Source organism: Ambystoma mexicanum, chromosome 11 (genome assembly GCF_040938575.1).
Source record: "Ambystoma mexicanum isolate Mex_15411 chromosome 11, UKY_AmexF1_1, whole genome shotgun sequence".
Classification (NCBI taxonomy): Eukaryota; Metazoa; Chordata; class Amphibia; order Caudata; family Ambystomatidae; genus Ambystoma; species Ambystoma mexicanum.
This window is the reverse complement of record NC_090934.1, coordinates 1,452,975,699-1,452,984,187: the sequence shown is the minus strand read 5'-3', so window position 1 is coordinate 1,452,984,187 and position 8,489 is coordinate 1,452,975,699. Positions and strand designations below refer to the sequence as shown.

Genomic DNA, 8,489 nt, shown 5'->3' with positions numbered 1-8,489 from the left:
ATCACCCGTAACTTGCATTAATTACACTGGCTACAAACTAGTCAAAATATGTATGTCTCCCCTACAAGGCAGCCACCACCGGTATGTTGATCTACCTGATGGCCAAACTAAAAACATCTCTGGGCACATGGTCATGTCGCAGTAAGACATCACAAGATTGGAAACTAGATTGCCTTGCAAGAAGAAAACTATGAAATAGTCCTTCTTATTCTCTGCTCCGGTCTTCTGGACCCCCATCCTGGTGGCAATATGGACTGCTACAAGTATTATTCAGCTTACACAAGAACTGAACACCTGGCTCTTCCAACAACACCTTTGTGCAACCTAGATCCTGGCTATCTTGTGTACAGTCCCATCCATAGATTGTACTGTCATAATTATGACTAATGTTTACTTAATGACTTTTTAAATTCTGGCTACCAATGTTTTGCTTTATGGCCTGTACAGTGCCCTATTGCTCCAGAGCTAGGTTCATGCAATAAAAACAAAAAATAATTATAATAATCATAATATTATTAAAATAAAATCTAGTACATCTTTTTGAACATGTCTGTTTGTCTGCTATAGAAATGGACGGGGAATAATCTAGAGGGTTCCACAGCGGTCTAACAGAGGTAATGTTTCATGAGTAATCTAATGGTGTTGCTGATGTGGCGCCCCTGGTGGATGAAATTAGAATTGATGCTCATTTTGCTTAACGAAAGACCACGGCCATTTCTCTTAACAAATAACCATAACAAAAGTTAAAAATGTGTTACAAATGACCATAATAAAAGCTACAAATGTGGCAAAGATTAGCACAATCTAGAAAATGTTATAAATTAAGATCCGGGTAAAACTCAAGAAGTACACATCTCCAGTGACAAAAAACATGTAATCCAATCTTCATGGCACCCATGAGATGATCCATTTTTGGACAGTTGTCTGATGCTTGGCGTAAAGAGGCAGACAGGGTCAGGAGACTTGGCATGTCTGCGTTATAGAGACAAGTGAAAGTGAGATGGGTAGGAGGCTTGACAGGTGATTTAACTATTTCAATGTGGGTAACCATATATGCCAACATGCTTGAACACCTGGGAGGGAGACAGGCAACGGAAAGCTGGAGACAGGAATTTCCCCATAGGGTCTTACTGGGGATTTCATTATTTTAGGCGGGAGTTAGTAAAAAATAGCAATATTTTTCATCCAAAAACTCAGTCTCCCGCCTAAATCGGGAGGGTTGGCATGCAGGGTGTTGTGTAGGGGGCTTGCTATGGACATCCAGCACCCTGGGGCATCAGCACCTTAGAGGCCCAGTGCCTCTAGGGGTTGGGGCCTGCTATCGACATCCAGCAGGCCCCAGGGTGCTATGAGGCTTCAGCACCGTCTGGTGTGGGGGCAGGGCGAGCCATACCCATGACCATCATGCGGACCTCTGCCACTGTACTTGCACGGGGGCCCCACAGCATCATGGGTTGCAGGCCCTTGCTCACACGGTGTGGGCCTGCAAGCCTAAATGAGAGACGGACCAGTCATTGCTCTTTGGGAGTCTGCAGCCTGGTGCACATGTTTGCAGAGCCTCTTTTTATTAGCGCCCATCTTAAACGGGCAATACACATTGAAGGGACACATTCCCTTAGAGGGACCACACAATTGGGGAGGCCACACACCACACTGGATAACACCTGCCCGAAGCTTGTGTGTGTGTGTGTATCATAGCTCTCAACCATTTGGGTCGCGAAGGCGGGTGAAAACACCCGATTTTAGTTTTGGCGGGTGAGACGCCCATTGAAATGAATGGCCGTGCTGGAGGCTTGGCGGGTGAGTCAGCTGTTTACAAGGCGGGTGACACCCGCCAAAAGCGTGAGAGTTGAGAGCTATGGTGTGTATATTTAGTTCACAATTTACAGAATTAGCAATACCATAAACAGTTATATTTAAAAAGTACATGTTGAGAGGTTTTTCAGTTTTTGCAGTAGAAAAACAGATATACCAACGAGAAAGAACTTATAATGTGCACAACTGACAGCCAGTCCGATAGTACAGCGAGTAGAGCGCTCTCTTTGACATCTGTGCAGAGGGCCGGGCCAAACTCAGCCTTTCACCCTTCTGAGGTTGATAAATGAGCACCACACACTGTGGGTAATAATAAGCAGCGCTCAGATGCCTGGAGGTGCCTAGCGCTATTTAAAAGCTAAATTGTTATTATTAGGAGAAAGAAAATATAATTTGCCCAGGACGCCCTGCAGGCCGCCCCTCTTAAAAATGACAGAAGAGAGAAGGGCCATTTTTGGATGCAAACTCTGCTTGATGCAGAGGAAAGTGAGTGATCCATGACTGTTTCTCCCACCAGCATGGCGCCCAGGGCGGACACGGCTTCGGCTCCAATGTTACCCCTCTAGTGTTTCATTGGAGCTGTGTGACAGGCCTGGGCGTAACGCGCGAGTCACGTGACGAGGGCGCGTCGCTAGGGTCCGTTCCTCGGATGGGGAAGTGATCGCGTCACTTCGGGACAGGCAGGCACTGGCTGCGACTCTGGCTCGTTTCCCCGGAAAACCGCTTAATGCTTCTTTACGGCTCCACGTGGGCGAATAAAACCCGAGGCGAGGTGCGTTGTGGAGCACATCTTTTATGAATGTAGCGCTGGAGAGGTTTGGGTCCCGCGTGGAGCCTTCTCTGTGATGTCATAATGTGCACTTTCTATTTATATGGTGCCTTTTTCCCCCCCTCCCCCCGTTATTGATCATTATTTCTCATTTCTACAACTTTACTAACATGACGGGGTCATCTGAGATGTGTTCCACTTGGCATTGTAGTCAGGAAAGGGATTGCACACTACAAGTCCCAGAATGCATTATTCTCCATGAGGAGCTAGTGCTGGAGATGTTGGCACAGCATCCTCTGCAATGTACAGGGACTAAGAAACATTGCCATCGTGCATTGGTGCGAAAAGGCACTGGGATTATGAATCTCGCCTTGCCCTCAAATTTCATCTAAGTTTTATATTTGATCTGTCCTTTTCCAGTGCATTTCAAATTAAACGGATTTACTCTGAAGCCTGCATACCGTAGATTTGCCAAGTAGACTATACAGGCAGCTGCACGCGGACCGAACCATTTACAGTACATATAGCCGGTAAGATAGCTCAGCGGGTTGAGCGCTCGCTGCTGCGATCTGAGCATGATCTGCAGGTCGCAGCCTTTGTTCCTTCCGAGGTCGAAAAATGAATGCCAATTTCGGTTGGGTGATATTGTATGTAAATATGTGCTTTGTAAAGCGCTTTGGATTAAGGCGCTATATAGATAACACATCATTATCTTTACATGGCTATGTTACTGGATATAGAGGACGTTTCTGGCAATACTGTAATTGCACATGCAGTGCGCGTCCGTGCGCGCATCGTTTTAAATTATCCCAGTAATCTGTATGGTTGCTACGAAATCTCGCATTTCATTCATAAACTGAAACCTATTGTCTCACATTATGCCAAGTGGAAGTGTGTCACTAGTACTGGGCGTGAGTCTTTTATTGCTCATCTCAGCGACTGGGGAGCCCGAACTAGCACCATCGCCTCTGTGTGAGTGTGTGACTGGGAGGGGGCTCACGGCAGCGCATATGTGCACCTGGGACGCACATGTAACAATCTTCCTGTTTGAGTTTGGCTGTGGTTTGGCTGTTGCCTTTATGTTTACCTTTTGGCTTTCTTCTATCGGCACTGCACAAACTGTTGTGTTTGCAGACTTAAAACAATCGTCGGCAAATCCAATTGGTCTGACTTTTTTTTGTAATTTCAAGTGGGTGATAGTGTTTATTTTGGTGTATGGATGAATTGGCAACTATTTACTTGTGGTTTATGTAGCGCAAACCCAGTTAAAGGCTCTGTGGATAAATGAGTGGGCGAATGTGCGTGTATGAGTGGATATGTGATGTATAGGTGCGTGGGTGAAAATGGTTGGCCGAATGAGCAGGTGAATATGGTTGGTGAATGAGTGGGTGAATCTGAATGGATGTTATATTTGATATTTGTATAGCGCCTACTACCAGTTGTGGTTAATGAAGACAGTTCGAAAGACTGTAGTCTGCAAACATGAAAATAAAAAATACATTACATTGCATGCAAAAAGTAATTAGAATTTGGTGACTGAGTTACTAGCAGATATGACTAGTTTAAAACATTGCACAATAATGCTGCACTGCATTGTGTTCTAGAGATTACTGATATGTCAGTGACTATATGATAGATGGACCACATTTTTTCATGGAACAAAGTTATATGCTCTTCGTCACAACACAAGAGGGGAAATGGGTATAATGGATAGACCTCTAGACTCAAGCAACTGTCTAAAGTTGAGGAATCTGCACCTGTAGAACATACGCACAGTGAATAACATGCTGCCACATGCATATTACATGCACAATTGTCAGATATGCACAGTGAATAACATGATGCCACATGCATGTTACATGCACAATTGTCAGATATGCACAGTGAATAACATGATGCCACATGCATGTTACATGCACAATTGTCAGATATACATTCAACGCATGTCCTCTTGTCCATACCATCGGATTAGTGCAGTACACGTGTTTTTATATTTGACGTTGTGGTGGTAATCAGGGGAGTTGCTAGGTCTGGAAAAGACCCGGGGCTAAGCTGATGTCAGAACTGTTGGGACTGGGGGCTAGCTAGTCTTTTGGCTGTAGCTCCTGAGATTCTATCCGTGGCTACAACCAAAAGATCAGAGGCTATAGCCCCCTTAGCCCCCCCCTAGCAACGCCCCTGGTGGTAATACATAAGCCACCTATAGATACAAATACTGCTTCTCCTTCCTAAACATCACCAATCTTCAAGACTCTTGGTCCTCTAGAGAAAAAACACTACTCCCCTCCTCCCCCAGTCTGAATCCCTGAATATCCTTTTCCCTACCCAGAGGAGTCCTGTGCACCAGACCTTTGGCTAGTGGGAATTCTAGTGAAGTATTATGCTCCTATGGGGGGACCCTGCAATCCCCCCTGGCGCCCCCTAAATTCGCTGAACCACATGCCCAATGACAACACCAAATCCACATGCACACTTGCCAGTCGCATCCGCATCACACGGCCACCCATCCGGGGTGTATACAGTGAAAATAAAGAAAAATAAATAACAAATTACTTTTTCAGTGAATACAAAATAACATAAATATGGAATTTTCGGGTAAATGTATATATGGGGGGTGGGGCAAAGGTATAAAAAGGAGGGGAGGATGTTGGGGCTGTGTAATAACGCTAGGGAAACAGGAGGTTTGGAGGGGGGGGCACCCCCAAATTGAAAATGTTATTTTAAATTCACCAATAAATTCATTATAAACACATGGAACCCCTGGGTGGACCCTCAGGTATATTCCGTAGACAATTCAGTTTCATTTGATGATAAATGTATAAATGGCAATATATAAGCGGGAACAACAAGGTAATGGTATCCTTAAATATCATTGTAAACCATATCGTATGTAAACCATTGCTTACTTAAAACTAAGTGTGTATATATATATATGTGTGTGTGTGTATATATATATATATATATATATATATATATATTTTGGTGAAGAGCTCATCTGTGTAAAGCATATCGTATCATGTAGTAACATCTAGGTTTGTTGTATAGGACCTGCTATTATTTTTCAGCAGTGTTCAGGACTTTTATGCCTTAATTGTGCATGTAAATGAGTTCCTATTGTACTTAAAGACAGATGTGTGCCAATACATCTGTTCCTTGCACTTAAGCTCTGTTCAAAACAAGTACTAACAAAAACGATGGTTCAGGATTTTTTGTAGGTAATACATGGCAGTGCTTGAAAAATGTCTGATTCCTTGTAGCTACTTCTACCATGTAGACTTCCAAAATGGATGGGGCTAAACCAGTGATTTGGGGTGCTTAGGCTTAATCAGACCCTCTAGGAAGCTGCAGATTCCGGCACTGGTTAGGCTAAGCCCCTGCCTAAAGATTAAGCTAAATTAAACCTGGTGTTCCATCATCTAATGCGCTCCTTATAAGATGTCCCTGATATGCAATGTTGTTGTCACAGTCAATAAACCAGATGCTATGAATTGTCTAGTTTAATTGTCAAAATCAATACATTAGTTTAAATTGCAAAAATCAATACATCAGTTCCTAAAAATTACCAAATCAATACATCCGTTGCCATAACTTGCCAACACATGTTTAGACCAACATGGTATTTTTCAAGGCAAAACTAAATTTAGCAACCCTCAAAATGTTTAATCAGTCCTACTTCAAAAGTGATTAACGTGTGTCCTCAGATTTCGTTGAAAAAGACGTGGCAAGTTATAGCAACTGATGTATTGATCTGGTAATTTTTAGGGACTGTTTTATTGATTTTTGCAATTAATCAACTAATTTATTTTGACAATTAAAACATACAATTCATAGCAACTGCTTTATTGACTGGGACGACAACATTGCATATCAGCTACGGACATCTTATAAGGAGCGCATTAGATGATGGCACACCATGTTTAACTTCTACCATGTAGTAATATCAAAGTTTGTGTTGCATATGGCCGGCAAGCTTTCTTTTTAAGCAGTTTTCTGAGATTCAGTGCCTTAAATGTGCATTTAGTTGAGTACCTGTTGTAATTAAAATAAGATGAGATGTATATCCTTGCACTGAAGTCCTGCTAAAAACGGGTAATAATAAAAAGGCAAATATTTTGGTTTTTGTATAGGTATCATGGAATGTAAGTGGTCTTGTATAGCGCCTGTCTGTCTCTATTGGTTGCCTTGCTGCAGGATATACGTGTCAAGATCAAATTTCGAAATGAACACTGTTTTTTGTGTCAACATGCGAAGAGGAGACCCCACCCCTATTTATTAAAATAAATTCCCCAAACTTGGTGAAATTATCGCAAAAAAGATGTGGTCATTTCGAAATTCGATGTTTTCCTTTCAACTTTTTCTGCGGATACCTCGCTGCACTTGGCTCTGTAAGGAAAAAGGGGTGTGGGGTTCATTAGTGGGACAGTGGTAAAGGCAGATGCGGAACCTGTGATGTTGATGGGTGCAGGTCAGAAGTACCCTGTTCCTGTGTGCCAATCTGCTTTGTATGAGTTTGGCAGTGATATTTGGGAGCATGATATCCATAGGGAAAAGCCCAAGATCTGATAGATTGCAGGGCTTTGGATCTGGCTAGCCGCTCATGTGGGAGAGAGCGACAGAGGTAAAGAGGAGAGCTTAGCCGTGGCTCGGTTCGTGTTGATATGCTCGTGGCTAGGCCTGTGGTGGCCTTTTGTGTGCAGTGTAAGGTTGTAGATCTTGGAAGGGAGATTTTTAGTCAGGGGAATGGGGGGCGAGTAGGCATTACAGGGCAAAGCAACCTGGAACCCTGCACTCCCACTACTGGCCTCTTGCATATAGATCCAATTTTTCTCCCTCTAAATCCCCCCTAACCCACCCCATGCTAACCCACCCCATGCTCTATCTCCCCCCAATATGCTACTGCTGAAGGTTACAGAAGGCAAGAACCTTTCGCTCAGTGAAAGGGTTACTTGACCAAGGCAGATGCCACGAAGAAAAGCATCTTCAGGCCCTGTGAAAGCTGCGGTCTGAAGAATATATACGAGTATCGGCACCTCAAGTGCATTTACTGTCTTCACCCCGACCACGATGCAGACGCATGTCCAATTTGCCAATTCTCCCCTCCACCCCCCGAAAGACGTAGATGGACTGCCATCGGGGGTTGGTGGCGTGGATCAAAGAAGGGAAGGGCTCTGAGGCGGCCATCCTTTCCAGGGCCAGCATGTCCAGTGAGCGTACTCCCTATACTAAAAAGAGGTTGAGGTCCTTTGAGGATGCATCCTTGGCAAAGATCCAAAAGAAGGCAGAATTATATGGTCTGTCGCTTTCCTTGTCAATGGTCGCCGTGGCTGCATGACCTAGTTCGCCGAGAGGCCAGTCACCGGCTCTTGTTGACGGTTAGCCTACTGGTTGGTGGGCTGCCTCCGTCCGTGAGAGAGCCGCTAACATTAGCGGCCAAGCAAAAGTCTTTGTCGAAGAGCAAGACATCGAAGGACCGTCATCGGTTCCACTGCCGTCGATATGAGCCTCGTCGACGACTTCATCCACCATCTCTATCACTCCATTTCTGGGTAAACTCCTGGAAAAGCTGGCCATCTCCCAGCTTACTCTCCGCATTAAATCTGTTGGTTGTCTCCATAACCAGTCTGGCTTCAGTGCAGCCAGAGGCACGGAAACTGCTCTCTTGAACACGTGTGAAGATCTGCTCTTTAATCTTGATTCCAGCCTTCCTTCTGTCCTCATCCTTGTTGACCTTTCCTCTCACGCCATCCTGATCTCTTGACTCCGTGAGAACCTTGGCATCATGGATCAGGCCCTCCCAGATCCAACTCGGGTCTTTTCTCTCCACCACCTCTCTCTCTCCACATGTGGTGTTCCCCAGAGCTCTATCCTTTCACCCTGGCTCTTCAATGTCTACCTGGCCCTTTTG

The 8,489-nt window shown here is 44.5% G+C and overlaps 1 protein-coding gene across 1 annotated transcript in view; it reads left to right on the top strand.

Moving 5' to 3' along the window:
- The first annotated feature begins 2,466 nt into the window (after positions 1-2,466).
- The window catches only part of PARP16 (poly(ADP-ribose) polymerase family member 16), an 85,875-nt gene continuing 79,852 nt past the window's right edge, over positions 2,467-8,489 (top strand). Inside the window, exon 1 of the mRNA XM_069625109.1 lies at positions 2,467-2,587. The gene's annotated coding sequence lies outside the window, so the exon portion shown is untranslated. The remainder of the gene's footprint in view (positions 2,588-8,489) is intronic.